The sequence below is a fragment of the Rhinichthys klamathensis genome, unplaced genomic scaffold, assembly GCF_029890125.1.
Source record: "Rhinichthys klamathensis goyatoka isolate OS25496 unplaced genomic scaffold, OSU_Roscu_1.1 h1tg000318l_1, whole genome shotgun sequence".
Classification (NCBI taxonomy): Eukaryota; Metazoa; Chordata; class Actinopteri; order Cypriniformes; family Leuciscidae; genus Rhinichthys; species Rhinichthys klamathensis.
In genome coordinates this window covers 1,919,395-1,939,467 of record NW_026606834.1, presented here as the reverse complement: position 1 = coordinate 1,939,467, position 20,073 = coordinate 1,919,395, and the positions used below count along the sequence as shown (strand labels likewise).

Genomic DNA, 20,073 nt, shown 5'->3' with positions numbered 1-20,073 from the left:
CTCAGCAGGACGAAAAGAAATGATTGGGTCACACACACACACACACACACACACACACACACACACACACACACACACACACACACACACACACACACACACACACACACACACACACACACACACACACACACACACACACACACACACACACACACACACACACACACACACACACACACACACACACACACACACACATAAGAGATGCTGGGACGGGACAGCTGGTGGGGCTGGAGGATCAGGTTCCTGTCGATGGTCAACAGACACACACCCAGATCCCCCACATCTGACAAGCAAATAATCCCACTGATACAAGAGGATGCACAATCTGCTCTGTGCCACAGCCGGATGACACACACACACACACACACAGGCTTAGGGCACAAGCACACTGATATTCCCTTGCACCGCACCACTGTGAACTCTTATGTAAAGATCATATCCATCAACAGGCCTAAAACAACAAGTATGCATCCTCCACAAACAAAACAATGTAGTGTGCAGAGATTCATAAACACCACACACACACACACACGATAGGAATTAAGAGTTCACAGATGTGTGTGTGAGGCTGAATCTCACAAACCTGTCAAGAAATGATTAAAAAAATGTTATGAAATCATATTGTTAAATTTGGACATTTTAGTTTGTTTACAAAACGGCATTAATACTTGCATACTTAAACCTCTGCTCTAAACACAATGAACTTATGATCTGTAACAGGTAATGTCAATGTGTCGGTGAAAACGTGATTTTAAATGGCCTCAAACACACTCTCCACTATGATGGTGTATGTCGGGGGTCGTGAGGGCCTCCACTCAGAGAACAGCTGCTCATACAACAAAGAGCCGGTTTACTGAGCCTCGTCCAATCACACGCTGAGAGCTCATGACTGACAGATGTGAGAGGCCAATCAATCACAGGGAACAATGCAGAGCTCAGAGTTCAGCAGACGGACTGTGAGCGGCACCTGAGCATCAACATCCCACAGGACATCATCACGTCTCAATGAGCAGTGGAATTGAGTTGAGGCTTTCAGACAATTATCAAGCTTTTTAAATGGCAAAAACCGATTACGCTGATGTAGGGATGTCTTGTATTGTAATATAATACAAAAATACAGTCAATTTTAAAATGCATGCATTTACTTTGCTTGTGGTTTTCAATTTCTGATTAATTACAGTGTATGAACTTTATAATGGTATTAATGCAAAATTTTATTTAATACATTTATTAAATTTTAAAGCAAAATTAAGATTTGTTTTCAACGTTTTTTTTCTTTTTCCATTTGCAAATGTTTCTTGATTGAATAATAAACCACTAGATGTTATTAGATTTATGCTTTAAAAAAGAACGAAAATGTTGCCTGAAGTAAATGCGTCTTATTTTAAGGATGTTTTTTTTATTACTATAAAACAACACAAGATTATTAATAAAATGCTTTTTTGTGTTCATTAAAAAAGGGGGGGATTGGATTTTTTTTTAGATTTTACTTCCTTAAACAACACTTTTAAAATTAATTGGCTTAAAAATTCCCTCTTCACTTTGGAATATTATCCCGTTATATTTTTTCAAAAGTAGGTGGCCTGAATTTTCTCTTGTTCCTGCCGGAGATTCAGTCCAGCTGAAATCTGTCGTCCAGAGTTACTGTCAGGAATGTTTGTTCTGGATGAAAATGCTCAGGATTGACTCATTACGTATTATCTCATGGCTTTCTTCTCAGAGGTCTAAAAAGCGAGGATCTTTCCAGGCTCAGTTTGGAAAAGAAAACAAGCATACTGCTAAATATTTACTGAATACTGCAAATTATTATTTTTAATATGAAAAGTATGTACAATGCAACAGAACAACTATAGTATGCCACAATGCTGTCACGTTACTTAATTCACGTTTTGTCATTTATGCATTTAATTTGCTTTTAGTTTTAATTTTTTTTATATTTACAGTATATATGAACTATAATTTTATTAATGCTAAATATTATTTAATACATCTGTTGTTAACACTTTAGAATAAGATTTCATTAGAGCCTGATTGCAGCAACTTTTATTTTTAGTAAATTTCCCAGGAAGTGATGATTTTGTTCTCTTGAACGCATGGGATGGAATCGCTGCTTTATTTGCAAATGTTATATATTCCAATTTTGCAAACAAATTAAATTCACAACTTTAGAGGGACACATAGCTAGTGTGGTGTGCTATTCCAAACATTGCCAACATGGAAAGTCCCTCATACTACAAAGACATGGACATTCTCCTGATTTGTGGGTTGGCGCACAAGTTGATAGGAAAGCTGCTTTAGTAACATGCTCTACTACGGTATAGCAGGGTAAACCTGTAATCTACTACGGTATAGCAGGGTAAACCTGTAATCTACTACGGTATAGCAGGGTAAACCTGTAATCTGCTACAGTATAGCAGGGTAAACCTGTAATCTACTACAGTATAGCAGGGTAAACCTGTAATCTACTACGGTATAGCAGGGTAAACCTGTAATCTGCTACAGTATAGCAGGGTAAACCTGTAATCTACTACGGTATAGCAGGGTAAACCTGTAATCTGCTACGGTATACGGTATAGCAGGGTAAACCTGTAATCTACTACGGTATAGCAGGGTAAACCTGTAATCTACTACGGTATAGCAGGGTAAACCTGTAATCTGCTACGGTATAGCAGGGTAAACCTGTAATCTGCTACGGTATAGCAGGGTAAACCTGTAATCTGCTACGGTATAGCAGGGTAAACCTGTAATCTACTACGGTATAGCAGGGTAAACCTGTAATCTGCTACGGTATAGCAGGGTAAACCTGTAATCTGCTACGGTATAGCAGGGTAAACCTGTAATCTACTACGGTATAGCAGGGTAAACCTGTAATCTACTACGGTATAGCAGGGTAAACCTGTAATCTGCTACAGTATAGCAGGGTAAACCTGTAATCTACTACAGTATAGCAGGGTAAACCTGTAATCTACTACGGTATAGCAGGGTAAACCTGTAATCTGCTACAGTATAGCAGGGTAAACCTGTAATCTACTACGGTATAGCAGGGTAAACCTGTAATCTGCTACGGTATACGGTATAGCAGGGTAAACCTGTAATCTACTACGGTATAGCAGGGTAAACCTGTAATCTACTACGGTATAGCAGGGTAAACCTGTAATCTGCTACGGTATAGCAGGGTAAACCTGTAATCTGCTACGGTATAGCAGGGTAAACCTGTAATCTGCTACGGTATAGCAGGGTAAACCTGTAATCTACTACGGTATAGCAGGGTAAACCTGTAATCTGCTACGGTATAGCAGGGTAAACCTGTAATCTGCTACGGTATAGCAGGGTATAGCAGGGTAAACCTGTAATCTACTACGGTATAGCAGGGTAAACCTGTAATCTGCTACGGTATAGCAGGGTAAACCTGTAATCTGCTACGGTATAGCAGGGTAAACCTGTAATCTGCTACGGTATAGCAGGGTAAACCTGTAATCTACTACGGTATAGCAGGGTAAACCTGTAATCTGCTACGGTATAGCAGGGTAAACCTGTAATCTGCTACGGTATAGCAGGGTAAACCTGTAATCTACTACGGTATAGCAGGGTAAACCTGTAATCTGCTACGGTATAGCAGGGTAAACCTGTAATCTGCTACGGTATAGCAGGGTAAACCTGTAATCTACTACGGTATAGCAGGGTAAACCTGTAATCTACTATGGTATAGCAGGGTAAACCTGTAATCTGCTACGGTATAGCAGGGTAAACCTGTAATCTGCTACGGTATAGCAGGGTAAACCTGTAATCTGCTACGGTATAGCAGGGTAAACCTGTAATCTGCTACGGTATAGCAGGGTAAACCTGTAATCTGCTACGGTATAGCAGGGTAAACCTGTAATCTACTACGGTATAGCAGGGTAAACCTGTAATCTATTACAGTATAGCAGGGTAAACCTGTAATCTGCTACGGTATAGCAGGGAAAACCTGTAATCTACTACGGTATAGCAGGGTAAACCTGTAATCTGCTACGGTATAGCAGGGTAAACATGTAATCTACTACCATACAATCTGCTACGGTATAGCAGGGTAAACCTGTAATCTGCTACGGTATAGCAGGGTAAACCTGTAATCTACTACGGTATAGCAGGGTAAACCTGTAATCTTCTACGGTATAGCAGGGTAAACCTGTAATCTGCTACGGTATAGCAGGGTAAACCTGTAATCTGCTACGGTATAGCAGGGTAAACCTGTAATCTACTACGGTATAGCAGGGTAAACCTGTAATCTGCTACGGTATAGCAGGGTAAACCTGTAATCTACTACGGTATAGCATGGTAAACCTGTAATCTACTACGGTATAGCAGGGTAAACCTGTAATCTACTACTGTATAGCAAGGTAAACCTGTAATCTGCTACGGTATACGGTATAGCAGGGTAAACCTGTAATCTACTACGGTATAGCAGGGTAAACCTAGAATCTACTGCGGTATAGCAGGGTAAACCTGTAATCTACTACGGTATAGCAGGGTAAACCTGTAATCTACTACTGTATAGCAGGGTAAACCTAGAATCTACTGCGGTATAGCAGGGTAAACCTGTAATCTGCTACGGTATAGCAGGGTAAACCTGTAATCTACTACGGTATAGCAGGGTAAACCTGTAATCTGCTACGGTATAGCAGGGTAAACCTGTAATCTGCTACGGTATAGCAGGGTAAACCTGTAATCTGCTACAGTATAGCAGGGTAAACCTGTAATCTACTACTGTATAGCAAGGTAAACCTGTAATCTGCTACGGTATACGGTATAGCAGGGTAAACCTGTAATCTGCTACGGTATAGCAGGGTAAACCTAGAATCTGCTACGGTATAGCAGGGTAAACCTGTAATCTACTACGGTATAGCAGGGTAAACCTGTAATCTACTACTGTATAGCAGGGTAAACCTAGAATCTACTGCGGTATAGCAGGGTAAACCTGTAATCTACTACGGTATAGCAGGGTAAACCTGTAATCTACTGCGGTATAGCAGGGTAAACCTGTAATCTACTACGGTATAGCAGGGTAAACCTGTAATCTACTACTGTATAGCAGGGTAAACCTAAAATCTACTACGGTATAGCAGGGTAAACCTGTAATCTGCTACGGTATTGCAGGGTAAACCTGTAATCTGCTACGGTATAGCAGGGTAAACCTGTAATCTACTACGGTATAGCAGGGTAAACCTGTAATCTATTACAGTATAGCAGGGTAAACCTGTAATCTGCTACGGTATAGCAGGGAAAACCTGTAATCTACTACGGTATAGCAGGGTAAACCTGTAATCTGCTACGGTATAGCAGGGTAAACCTGTAATCTACTGCGGTATAGCAGGGTAAACCTGTAATCTGCTACGGTATAGCAGGGTAAACCTGTAATCTGCTACGGTATAGCAGGGTAAACCTGTAATCTACTACGGTATAGCAGGGTAAACCTGTAATCTGCTCGGACCACAGATGAGGTACTGATGGGGAAAAAACAGAACAGTTCTGACTAAAGAAATTACTGGAAATTATTGATATAGTTCAAAACTAATAAACAAAACTGCAACAAAACACTCAATGAAGTTTCATATTCAATACAATGTAAGCTAAGGTGTTATGTTATTTATAAATGAATTGACCAGTTTTGAAGATGCAAATGAATTGATGAATCATAGCTCTGAATCAGTTCACTGAAAAAGACAGTTTGAACTGAATTGAATCAAACCTACCAACTCAAACACTGCTTTTGCTACTGAATTTTAAATCAGAGATGCTATTAAACTATATTACAGTCACACCAATAACAAAAAAGAGAACAGAAAAAGTGCTATATAACTGCTTCATTCATAGTACAAAGGCACAGCCTTCAGGAAACATAATGTTAAAATAAAATCATTGCAATGTTTATATCAAATACTGCTACTGTCTGTCAATGCAAACGTCAATGCTCATCAAAATATGATGATCCACCAGTATTCTGAGCCTTCAAATGGAAATCATTGACATTCACTGCATCTATTACACACACACACACACGTTACCTGTCCCTGCATGCGTGTCCTGAGCTGTGCTGATCCTGCTTTGGGTTTACTCCGGCTTCGGATCAGAGCCTGCACAGTTATTCCTCCTCTGGGATCCTAATGCTGCTGTTTACTCAGAGCTGAAATCATAAGAGTACACAGGGACATGAATGGCCTAAATACATGTGTTAGTTACTGCAGTCTGACGTCGAGTGAGGAGCTTCAGCAGGAGCAGGGGTGGATGGTGGGAACAAGTGCTTTTCTCATGGTGCCAATCATTTTATATCAGCATAACATACATAATGAAGTTTTCTTTTAGCAGTAAGTCAGAGGAATTTTTTTTAATATTTTGATAAACATGCAATATAAACACCCTTCGCTCTATATAAACACACACATCTACAAAAATAGGTTATTATTGTATAAATAAATATTATAGTAAAAAATTCTAGTAAATAAATCCATTTATTGAAAAAAAAAATTTAGTTGCACAGTCATTTTTAATATTTACAAATATATATATATACACATATATATGTATATATATCACACATTGTCATGTGAACAATCAGTTAGTAGAAACAGATTAACATTCATGAAACACAAGTACACAAAACTGGCTTAGTTTAAAGACAGACGTCATTGCAAATAAGTTAACTTGTACTTCAGCAAGTGATTCAGGTGTTGATTCGGTAGAATCTGCGACTGATTCAGTGCAAAGATTCATCTAACGGTGATTCAGGTGTTGATTCGGTAGAATCTGTGACTGATTCAGTGCAAAGATTCATCGAACGGTGATTCAGGTGTTGATTCGGTAGAATCTGTGACTGATTCAGTGCAAAGATTCATCGAACGGTGATTCAGGTGTTGATTCGGTAGAATCTGTGACTGATTCAGTGCAAAGATTCATCGAACGGTGATTCAGGTGTTGATTTGGTAGTGTCTGTAACTGATTCAGTGCAAAGATTCATCTAACAGTGATTCAGGTGTTGATTCGGTAGCGCCTGTAACTGATTCAGTGCAATGATTCATCTAACAGTGATTCAGGTGTTGATTCGGTAGAATCTGTGACTGATTCAGTGCAAAGATTCATCTAACAGTGATTCAGGTGTTGATTCGGTAGCGCCTGTAACTGATTCAGTGCAATGATTCATCTAACAGTGATTCAGGTGTTGATTCGGTAGAATCTGTGACTGATTCAGTGCAAAAATTCATCTAACAGTGATTCAGGTGTTGATTCTGTAGAATCTGTGACTGATTCAGTGCAAAGATTCATCGAACGGTGATTCAGGTGTTGATTTGGTAGTGTCTGTAACTGATTCAGTGCAAAGATTCATCTAACAGTGATTCAGGTGTTGATTCGGTAGCGCCTGTAACTGATTCAGTGCAAAGATTCATCGAACGGTGATTCAGGTGTTGATTCGGTAGAATCTGTGACTGATTCAGTGCAAAGATTCATCTAACAGTGATTCAGGTGTTGATTCGGTAGCGCCTGTAACTGATTCAGTGCAATGATTCATCTAACAGTGATTCAGGTGTTGATTCGGTAGAATCTGTGACTGATTCAGTGCAAAAATTCATCTAACAGTGATTCAGGTGTTGATTCTGTAGAATCTGTGACTGATTAAGTGCAAAGATTCATCTAACGGTTTCAAATCAGATCTTTTTGAATGATGCATCAAAAGAACCGGTTCACCAGAATCATGTTTTCTTGAATCAGACCACACTGTTCACTCTGTATGTTTTTGATCTGTCTCATAGGAATCATTTGCTTGTGAATTGTTTCAATGTATGTTTGTTTTCAAATATAAAAACAAATGCAAACACCGTAGAGCAAACTTTACAGCAAACTCTCTACGAGTCTACATTACCACCGCACAAATTCACTGTAAGTGTGATCATGCACAGGATGGTCATACTGGATGAAGATTGGATCTTAACAGAAAACCCGTGGGCAAATCACCACCTCTCCCCTCCTACACACACTCACACAAACTCATTCATTTTGCAGGGGGAGCGATTGTTAAGAACAGCGAGTGTAAATCCTGCAAATACGGCTGGTGGTTTGTGGGAGTATGAGGTGAGTCATAATAACACTGATGCAGCAGCCGGCTAAAAAAAGACTGCGGAGACGGAAGGAATACACACACACACACACACTGTGATGCCGTGCATCAGTTCGACGTCACAGCGCCGCAGGGCCCATGATCTCAGGAGACTCAGAGCCCCGGGGAACCGGCATCACGCAGACCCACTCCAAACGTGTTTGATAAAGAGACGCTGACATCCCAAGTGTTCTTTTTTTCTCTAAAGTCTTCATTAAAAAGTTATAAGCCATGAACCAAACCAATCAGCTACGAGGAGAACCACAATTACAACTACAAACTTTGATTTGAAGCAAAAAAAAGTTTGAAAATACAGAAAGACAAAGGAACAAGACTGTGTACTTTTTGAAAACGATGAATGGATGGACGGACGGACTTTTTGAAAACGATGGATGGATGGACGGACGGATGGACTTTTAAAAAAAAAGATGGATGGATGGATGGATGTACTTTTTGAAAACGATGGATGGATGGATGGATGGACTTTTTGAAAACGATGGATGGATGGATGGACTTTTTGAAAACGATGGATGGATGGACTTTTAAAAAAAAGGATGGATGATGGATGGATGGATGTACTTTTTGAAAACGATGGATGGATGGATGGATGGACGGATGGACTTTAAAAAAAAAAGATGGATGGATGGACGGACGGACTTTTTGAAAACGATGGATGGATGGACTTTTTAAAAAAAGGATGGATGATGGATGGATGGATGGACTTTTTAAAAAAAGGATGGATGATGGATGGATGGATGTACTTTTTGAAAACGATGGATGGATGGATGGATGGATGGATGGACTTTTTGAAAACGATGGATGGATGGATGGACGGACTTTTTGAAAACGATGGATGGACGGACGGACTTTTTGAAAACGATGGATGGATGGACTTTTTAAAAAAAGGATGGATGATGGATGGATGGATGGACTTTTTGAAAACGATGGATGGATGGACTTTAAAAAAAAAGGATGGATGGATGGATGTACTTTTTGAAAACGATGGATGGATGGACGGACGGATGGACTTTTTAAAAAAAAGATGGATGGATGGATGGATGTACTTTTTGAAAACGATGGATGGACTTTTTGAAAACGATGGATGGATGTTTTGAAAACGATGGATGGATGGACTTTTTGAAAACGATGGATGGACTTTTTGAAAACGATGGATGGATGGACTTTTTGAAAACGATGGATGGATGTTTTGAAAACGATGGATGGATGTTTTGAAAACGATGGATGGATGTTTTGAAAACGAAGGATGGATGGATGGATGATATATTACATGCGTAATGTTTTGCAAATGTTTATCTTTGCCTCAACAACTTCATCAGTTTGTAAGAAATGTTTTTTTTAAGTGTTTTTCCCATTCATTCTTCATGCAAAATATGCATATAAATACAAATATTTAAGTTTGAGAGCATTTGGTAATTCGAAGGTACTTTTGCCACGGTTCTCTGATTGGTAGAGACTTCTCTGCAGAATCATGGGTAATGAAGTCTTCCAACCAGGATAGTCCACTGTTAAATTTTGTTGTTCAAATAACACAGATTGATTGATGGCTGCATCAAAAGCATATACCATCGATTAACAACCTTATAGATCACAGAAGGTCTGTCTTTAATGGTTTATAAATTATCGTTCAAATCAATTCCCCTATGGAGAACATAAATGGGATTTTTACTTCCAGAACTTGACTCGATTAAAAGAAAAGAGGAGCAGGGAAAATGCTTCAGCTCAGTTCTGATGACAGAGATCGCAGAGCGACAACAGAGGACACGAGAGGAGCGACTCCAGCAGCTGATGCTCCACAGCAGAACTACAAGCCATGAAGATGATGATGATGATGATGATGCACATTACAGGAGACGGACCCTCACACATCATTATAATGACACAGCCACGACACGACTCAAGATTACTGGCACTTCCAGCTCTTTTCTCTCCCTCCCCCCCCACGCTCTTAAAGCTCTGACACATAATCAATACTTTACATTGGCACTTCCATTAGCTGCTGCGGCCTACACACACACACACACACACACACACACACAAACCAGCAGCAGTCTTGCGTTATACTCCATCTTTACAACCGGCTGAAGAAGCTCTTCTAATAGTCTATATGAGCAGTTCTCTCTCTCTGCTGATTTAAACCTCTGGCGACCAGCGTGAGGTTATATAAACATGCTTAGAAACAAACTGAGCTGCTCTCCTCCATTGCATCTGGGTTACAGACATGATTTCACAATATAACAGAAACATCACAAACAAAAAGACAAGGACTAGGCTGTATGACAGTCTGTGTGTGCATATACATTTATATATATATATTTACCGGCCGTTAAACGGTTTTAGCAAAAACAGGCAGTTATGACACCAACAATTCACAATTCTCTATTCTATTTTCAATACCACAGCGAAAACTACCAGCCTACTAATATACATTTAAAACATTATTAAAGACAAGTAAAAGTTGTTTTCAGGTAGAGACATTAAATAAAGTAATCAAAAGTAACTTTAAGGCTACGTTTACACTAGTGCGTGCCGTTCTCCCTGATTGGGTCTTCTGGATCATTACCCTTCCATGATTGGACAAGCCCCTATCATATGACCGTTCCGCTCCCAGAACACGACAATAACAGAGCAGCCTCGACGACAGTGTAAACAAAAACATGGAGACGGAACTGCAAGCTTTGCTGACTTTGTCGTCCTTTTTTAGCAGCCATTGTGCAGTTAAACTCTTATAGAGCAATCAACTGTTCACACGAGTCCGCACATGCCCAGTGTGTGCATGAATGGTCATGTGACGCGTTTTCGGTTGTATAGTGCGGACCGAGATCTTTTCTGAAATGCAGTGGAAATGTCAGTATGGACTAGGATCGGTTTCAGTTTAAACGAAAACGCACAAGTGTATAAGATAGCCTTTAAGACATAATCCACGGATCGAATACTAATACACAGGCATTGTGTTTCTCTACTGTTTACGCTCACTTAAAGGGATAGTTCACTTTGAAATCATTTTTTGGTATGTTTTAGCTTACCGGTACCTCAAGGGCATCCGAGATGTAGGTGTCTTTGTTTCCACAGTATTTTGATATTTTGATATTTTTAGGTCAAACCGTTCTTGTCTGTCAGTCATATAATGCAGGTCTATGGTCACCACCTCAAAGAGCATGCACAGAGAAGTCCAAATTAAACATGATTTAATGACTCGTAAATGTAAGTACACATTGATGGCCTAAGACACGAAACGAGCGGTTTGTGTGAGAAAACGAACAGTATTTATATCGTTTTTACCTCTTGTAACCACAGCCACGTCCAAGTGATCTGAGGGCGCGGGCGCTTCGGTCTGCGCAAGCGCTGGAAGTGATCTCTCGCGCGTGTACGTCACTCATTGTTTACACAGAGATTTCGGAAGTGTTACCTTTCACTGTGAAGATCTAAACATATTTAGATATAGAGGAAATCGCAATGGAAGACGATTTCGATATATCAACAGACAACGTTGAATTTTTTTCGCAACCGCGCGAGAGATCACTTCCAGCGCTTGCACAGACCGAAGCGCCGGCGCCCTCAGATCACTTGGACGTGGCTGTGGTTACAAGAGGTAAAAACGATATAAATACTGTTCGTTTTCTCACACAAACCGCTCGTTTCGTGTCTTAGGCCATCAATGTGTACTTACATTTACGAGTCATTAAATCATGTTTAATTTGGACTTCTCTGTGCATGCTCTTTGAGGTGGTGACCATAGACCTGCATTATATGACTGACAGACAAGAACGGTTTGACCTAAAAATATCAAAATTGAAACTACTGCGGAAACAAAGACACCTACATCTTGGATGCCCTTGAGGTAAGCTAAAACATACCAAAAATTAATTTCAAAGTGAACTATCCCTTTAAGCCACAAAAGACTGTTTACTAGGATTATCGCCGAGGTGGGGATTTTTTTTTATACATATTTTTGAGTGAATTTGTCATTTAAGCGCAAGACGACGTGAAAAATAACTCAATTCAGTATTCGTGCACACACACACACATACTATCTGAGACGTGGCTTTCTAGGCGCACGCTTTGGACAAAACACAGCGCGCAAGTAACAAACTGAGTTCCCTTTCGCGGCTTCTTGGCTTAAATATTTACATTGGCAATGATTTCACGATCCAGCACTGGCATGTCAACTGTCCAGAGAGTCTTTACATTCATTTATGTTCTCATAATTGCATTGTTAAAATTCATAAAAATGTTACCGACCAACGGGTTTCAAACACTCGCCAACACCGATTTTTACTTGCATTTGGTGCTTGGTGAGTGTTAAAATTCAGGACCTGCAATAATATATAATAAAATATAATAAAATATAATATAATAAAATATAATAAAATATAATATAATATAATATAATATAATATAATATAATATAATATAATATAATATAATATAATATAATATAATATAATATAATATAATGGTTACTTAGAACTATTATTAGCATTACAAATTAATTAAATTTAAATTAACCATTACATTTTACTGGTATTGGTACCGACTACAGAAACTTTGACATCATGACAGTGAAAATGAGGAAGAAGTTAAATTATAAAGCGAACTATAGTTGTTTACAGCACTACAGTAACTTAGAGCATTAATACAGAAGGTGTGTGAATATTGACTATTTTACAACAGTTTCGAATGAGGCTCATAATTTACAGTCGGAACAATCCGTTTCATTATTTAGCTTTTGGCTTTTATCCATCAAGCTCCAAATAAAGAGAACATTTAATTAATAAGCATTTAAACAGGTATTATCATGTGATTAATATGTAAATCCACCTTAGTTGAAATTTCAAGCAAAAATTACTATATTGTGATAAACACACACATGCTGTGATCTAAAATTACTCCGTGTAATTAAAGATCTCAATCTGGACAAAAGGCAACACAAAAGAAGCGAAAGAGACGCATTTTTTAAATGTATGACATACGATTCCCTTGAGAGAAGTCATTAAGTTACATATGCATATGTGCGTGTGTGTGTGTGTAGCGTGTATCCCTGTTGGCTGCTCCGTCTGTCCTTCAACAGAGGGCGGCGGGAGGAGAATCGCCGCATCAAACACGAGACAAATATAGCTCATACGCACACCAACACGCACTCACTCAAGTTACACTCACGTCTTCAACTCGAAACAGCCATCTAAAGCATGTATACAAGAGAGAAGACACATACAGGGACAACACAGGAAGAAGGGAAAGAAAAACACTGAAGCGTAACACAAGCATGCAAACGCAGAGCTGCAGTGGATTACTCACAGCTGACGGAGATGCCATACATGATCCTCCTCTCCGGCAGAGAAACAGCTGAAACCAGCCAGCCGAGAGAGAGGAGAGAGAGAGAGAGAGAGAGAGAGAGAGAGAAGAGAGAGAGAGAGAGAGAGAGAGAGAGAGAGAGAGAGAGAGAGAGAGAGAGAGAGAGAGAGAGAGAGAGAGAGAGAGAGAGAGAGAGAGAGAGAGAGAGAGAGAGAGAGAGAGAGAGAGAGAGAGAGAGAGAGAGATGCATCATCTCAGTGGGCGGCAGAAGAGTCGACTGCTCACGTCACACTTTTCATGAATGAAGGGGCCGGATGACGCAGGCACGATGCAGAGAGCCTGATCTCTCTCTCTCTCTCTCTCTCTCTCACACACACACACACACACAGAATGCGGAAGCGGAACAGACGAGGGAATGATTTGAAAACACAGGAGACTAATGCATGTGGCGCATTCGCTCTCTCATTGTGGTCACATTGTGCATTGTTTTAGTAAATAGGACTTTTATGTGGCATATCTGTTTTCTTTGAGCTCATTATATCAATGCTCGTATATTTCTAATCTTCTTCTATGAAACATATCAAAAACACTGATGACATCAGCTTGCATGTCAATTTTTGTCCAATCAAATGCTCTTTATCGGAGAAACGCTTCGCTCCGTCTGTCTAGTGAACTAAACATAACCTACTGCCTGGTCATATAATACAAAAAGCTACAAACTCTTCATTAAGTCCTGGCCCAACTTCCCATTTCAATAATGAAAAGTGAAATCAATAATTTAGTTTTAATAGCATCAGCAAAAAAACATCCCATTATTTTTTTATTTCCACATAGTTCAATAATAATAAAAACGTTTAAAACACATAAATAGTAAATGTTTTTTTTATTATATCAATATATATATATATATATATATATATATTATTCACTCTTATTAGCATAAACTCGAAAGGTTTATTCAGTTAAAGCATTAATATACTGTAGAAGGCTAATGGCTAGTTTACTAGCTGATGACTAGTAAACTAAAAATAAACTATTGGCCTTATAATACGAAAAAGCAACAAGCCCCTCCTTAAAGTCCTATTTTATTTTTATAAACAATAATTTAGATTTAAAAGCACAGATTTAATTCTATTTAAACATAGCGCAGGTCACTTGCAAAACTAAACCGTGAAAACACAATTTTGTTTCTCATATATTCACTGTGGTAAATGTAAATGTTCACTGAGGTAAAAGTGCCTTTAGCAGGATCATCAGTCATCAATGATGCTCAGACAATCACTCTTATTACTCAATTTAATCCATGCCATGTAATGCTATGGATAAAAGCATCTGCTAAATGAGAACATGTAAATGTTGCAGATCATGAAAGGATGACCAGACAGCTGGTGAATAGCTGGCATTATTCAGCCAATTTTTCCTCACATTTGGCACTTGGCGAGTCTTAATTTTGGAACCCAAGTGTGTATGTGTGAACATATGTTTGGCTGGAGAGTGTGTGTGTGTGTGTGTTTCTCGTTCACCTCTTATGTGACTTGATGTGGATTTGTGCATTTGCTGCTATTTAAAACCAAAACCCACTGCCTATAAACACACATTAAGGACTCTTTCAAACAAAATCCAGACAAATAACTCTCCAAACTGATGTCCGAATCACCCTTGATTCTGTATTTAAGGAACCAGCAGACAAACGCTCTCCCTGAAGTTGTATAAAGCGCATATTTGGCCTAATTCATGTCGGCTCAGTGAATGTCATGCCGGCACACGAGGAGAGTTCAGCCCTTTCCCAACACGTCCTCCAGAACACTGCTGGGAGAGACAAACGTGAAGGGGAATTATTCCGTCTCAATTTCGCGCTAATAAAACGCTGTGTACAAGTCAGAAGCAGTAGCAGCCTTTGCTATGTTTCACCTGGTTCACCTCGCAACAGAAGGAGCCTCGAAAAAGAGCGCCATCACGCAGCCCACACACACCAGCGGTGGAAGTTAACGGAGGCTTGGCACAAAAACGCCACCAAAATGAATAAAAATGCTTCCAAAAAACAAGATATGGTGCAAAAAATGTCTCTGCATAAGTTTTGTTTTTAATATTAATATGCAATTTTTTTTTCCAAATATGCAATTGCACGTTTGCAAACATGATGTTAATTTTATACAACAATTTAATAAACAAGTTAATAGGCTATTAGGTGACTTACATTTTAGACACAATAATGTCTGTTTCTCATGGAAGCTTGTTTCCACCACAGAATAAAAAACAAAATGGTGACTCTCACAATTCTGTCTTTTTTTCCTCTCAAAACTGCTTGATATAAAAATCCCAATTACAAATTATAAAGTCATAGTCGCGAGATAAACTCGCAATTGAGAATTTTAAAAATAAATATTTTTTGAGTTTATATCAGCCAATTCTGACTCGCAATTATCTTTTAAATTGTTTTATTCCATGAGAGAAACATTTCCTCTATTTTGCCAATGAAAACGGTTCCAAACAGAAGAGCCATTGCGTCTCTGAGCAACAGTTTCTGCAATTCGTTACTAAATAAATCACCTTTTTTTTGAACGAATCGTTCTAATGAATCAATGACTCAACGACTCACTCAGTCACTTCTGCTTTGTCCCTGGATGAATCAGCCGCTTTGAACGAATCGTTTGACTGAATGATTCAATGAGTAACTCGGTAAGACAATCATTTGGGCGCTTTTAGCATTTCATTTTAGATTGAATGCTGACTTTGGCTTCGGTCATGAGTGTAATAATAGTTCTGCTTAACGCGATAGAATGCGTTTATAAATAGACTATTAAGAGTGAATATTGCATACAGTGTTTTTGTCCGACTTGTTTTCTTCTGCAATTCAGAGGCCCATTTCAAAGAAAGCTTCAGAGAACTCAAAGGCCAGAGGAGCCACAAGCTTCAGTGCAAAGTTACGCCTGTCGCTGCAAGCATCATGCAAACTGTCCTGTAATCACTGGCTGTTCTACGAAAGGTCAGCAGAACACCTTGTCAAGAAATCCAGACCCAGACCGACACACTACAATTGATTTAAGTGCAACATTTTATTAACCCTCTGGGGTCCTTCATTTCAGAGTCACACTCAGGACCTTCGGGTCCAAATGGGCCGGAAGGGTGGGATTAATATTTATTAAAAAAAAATCATCTTTTTTTTTTTTTACTTGTTTTTTATAATATTTTTTCTTTTCTTTTTTGGTGTTTTGAGATAATTTCAAAAATAAAAATGATTTATAATTAATATTAATGCAATAATTATGACCCATTTTTTCCCCATTGAATATAATAGAAATTTCAAAAAAATATTTTTTTTTTATTTTTATTTTTTTAAAGCTGTATTTCATTTTAGAGTCAAGCCTAGGCCTCATGAAAGCAATTTTTGAAATGAGATGGATGCCATCTGGTGGACAAACTGAGCATTTTAAAAATTCAAAACCCATATGTAATCTGAATTTATTAGTGTGTATGTGTATAAAAGTGTGTTTGTGTGTGTGTGTGTGTGTGTGTGTGTGTGGATGTGTCTGTTTTGCACTCTTGATGTTTTATAGATTCACCCCTTCACTGTTGTGTGCTTTTTTTCTGGATCGTGGCTGATTTGTAGTTTGTACGCACAAAATAACTCTGTATTTTCACATTTTTGCCAATTTCCCATTCATTTCCTATGCGGGTCCATTTGGACCCGAAGGTCCTGAGTGTGACTATTTTTTTTACAACCACTTAGACTATTCAAATCCTGTCCCCAATTTTTTGGGGTGTTCATATGCCAAGTACCAACAAAGTCACCAAATTCCGGACCATTCCGATAAAGCAATGATTTAAAAAATATATATATTTAAATGCTTCGGGTCCATTTGGGCCGAAGGACCCCAGAGGGTTAATATATAACCCATTTATGTCATTTACTTTAGCACAGGGGTCACCAAACTTTCCCATTCCAGGACTCACCTAGACAAGTCCAATCTCAAGATCTGAGATTACAAAACATTGACATCACTGTAATCTTAAGCAAAAGTTTGATATGACAGAATTATTTTATTTTATAGTACAAATGTAAAATATCAAAACTCATATTTATGTCTTAATTTCTACATTTAGAGACGTTAGGGTGGATGAAATATGTCCATAAAAACTTGAAACACGCTCATTCTGGTCCAGATATGAACTGTAACCTGTTGTAAAAACTTGCAATAATACAATAAGACTCAAATTTCCTGAGTTCTTGTTATATATAGTAAAAGAGTTGGTAGGTAAAACTAAATACCACTCCGGTCCACGATAATGCAAGTGCTCTCTAAACTGAAATACTCAACCCAGTTTGTGCTAGGGCTGGGCGATGAATCGATTTGATCGATTAACTCGAATGTGTAGTTTACGTCGACTTGTTTGAATGAAAATCGGCTTTCTCTTTAACAACCCGTAGATTCTGTCAATTTAATTACGAAATGCAAACAATATGTGCAGTGACAGATCGCTGACAGATCTCAGTTCAAGCGGCACGTGAACCGATCATCTGTTACTCTTTACTACTAGTTAACAGTAAATAAACACAAATGATCAATAGGTAATTTGCAAGATACAGTTCAACTTACCGAAATGCAATAAAATAGATCGATTAGTTTTTGAACCGCTGGAGAACAATAGGTCACGTAACGTTACATTTACCTCAAGAAAGCCATTTAATGACCATAGCACGCTAGTTGGACTTAAAAAATTGCTATAGAGAGGAGTATTTTGCTAAATATGATAACTATATTACATATTTATTATATTTTTTTTACCTATATCATTAAAATATTATAACGTTGTTATTATGAAAAACGCATATTTAATTTGAGTTGTTATTTTTAACCTTTAATAATAATACCAGCTGACAGGAGTCTGTATGTTTAGGTGAGATATTTTTTGGAGAACAATAAACACATTAACGTATCTACAGTACCTAATATTTATCCAAATGAATCGAAATTGAATCAAGATCAGAATCAAATCACAAGAATTGAATTGTGAAATTTGTGTCAAGCAATAATAAAAACAGTAGCATACCAGTCATTGTACCATGTAAACATTGTGTTGTCACTAAACTTAATAAAATTATGTTTAGTTAACAAATGTTTTGACAATCGCAATCAGTGTTGGGCAAGTTACTTTTAAAAAGTAATTAGTTACAGTTACTAGTTACTACTTCCAAAAAGTAACTAAATTAGTTACTCAGTTACAAATTTTAAAAGTAACTAGTTACTTAAGAAAGTAACTATTGCGTTACTTTCAAGTAAAATTAAATTTTAAATGCTCAAATGTGACCCGACCTCTACCCCTCTTTAACGGAACTTACAATACATGTGCATGTTCAATTATTTATGATAAATCTGAATATTATAATGAAATGGACACTTAATACAATACATTATTAACAGAAACATGAAACATTGTACACACATCTAAAAAAAAAAATGTTGCTGTGGGACAAAGTGAGACTAGCCTCCAATCAAATGCCATGTATGTAGATATTATGTTTATATAGTGGATCAATGCAAATAACACAATAGATGTTTTGGAACTTTTGATATTTATTGCCCCTCAACACGCCACAACTGGGCCAAATTAAATTAAGCTTGTTAAGCTCGTCGCCATACCTGTCTCTCGTTGACTGACTGGCTTGTGTTGTTCCTTGTGTCCTGTCCTGTCCGACTATGCGTTATGATGGGTCGTTCGCAATTCATGAGCGTTAGCCGTTAGTGATGATGGATCGACTCGTTCGCGATTCGCGAATGAGGCGACTCTAAGAGCCGGCTCTTTTAGGTGAACGTCGGGAGCTGGCTCGCATATCTGAAGAGCCGACTCTATTTTTACAAATTAAGCCTAAAGAAATTAAATAATTATGTAAAAAAATAAAATAAAAATTATAGTCAAAGTCATTTAAAGAGCCGTTTGTGAGCCAAAAGAGCCTGCTCTTTTCAGTGAGCTGAGTCAAAAGTGCCGAATGCCTACTACTATGCGTGCTTTCGAACACCCGCCCAACTCTACCTCTGATTGGCTTACAATGACATTTTACTCTACCTCAGTCGTCAGCATTTATGCGCTTGACTCGTGCTCTGCCCACTAACCAAGGAAGAACAGTAAAAAAAGTATTTGCCTCTCGCTCAGAGGTCTAGTTGGTCTGATGAAAAAAAAAACCCAGCTTCATCAGTTATAGTAACGCGCCGCATTTTTTGGCAGTAACGGCGTTATTAAGATGAGAAGAGTAATCAATTAGATTACTCGTTACTGGAAAAAGTAATGCCGTTAGTACCGTTATTCCCATCACTGATCGCAATACACACTTACAGGTGAAACTCGAAAAATTAGAATATGGTGCAAAAGTTCATTTATTTCAGTAATTCAACTTAAAAGGTGAAACTAATATATTATATAGACTCATTACATGCAAAGTGAGATATTTCAATTATGGTTATGGTGATTATGGCTTACAGTTATGAAAACCCCAAATTCAAAATTAGAATATTGTGAAAAGGTTTTCATAAGCTGTAAGCCATAATCATCACAATTAGGCTATAACAAATAAAGGCTTGAAATATCTCACTTTGCCTGTAATGAGTCTATATAATATATTAGTTTCA

At 38.2% G+C, this 20,073-nt stretch overlaps 1 protein-coding gene across 4 annotated transcripts in view; it reads right to left on the bottom strand.

Annotated features, from left to right (window-relative positions):
- si:ch211-45c16.2 (mitogen-activated protein kinase kinase kinase 13) overlaps positions 1-20,073 on the bottom strand; it is a 60,405-nt gene that overhangs the window by 24,055 nt on the left and 16,277 nt on the right. For 3 of the 4 annotated variants that reach the window (XM_056271376.1, XM_056271379.1, XM_056271377.1), the window contains exon 2: positions 6,051-6,169. The gene's annotated coding sequence lies outside the window, so the exon portion shown is untranslated. Of the gene's footprint in view, positions 1-6,050; positions 6,170-13,450; positions 13,513-20,073 lie in introns of those variants that run through there. The other variant, XM_056271378.1, reaches the window with a different exon arrangement.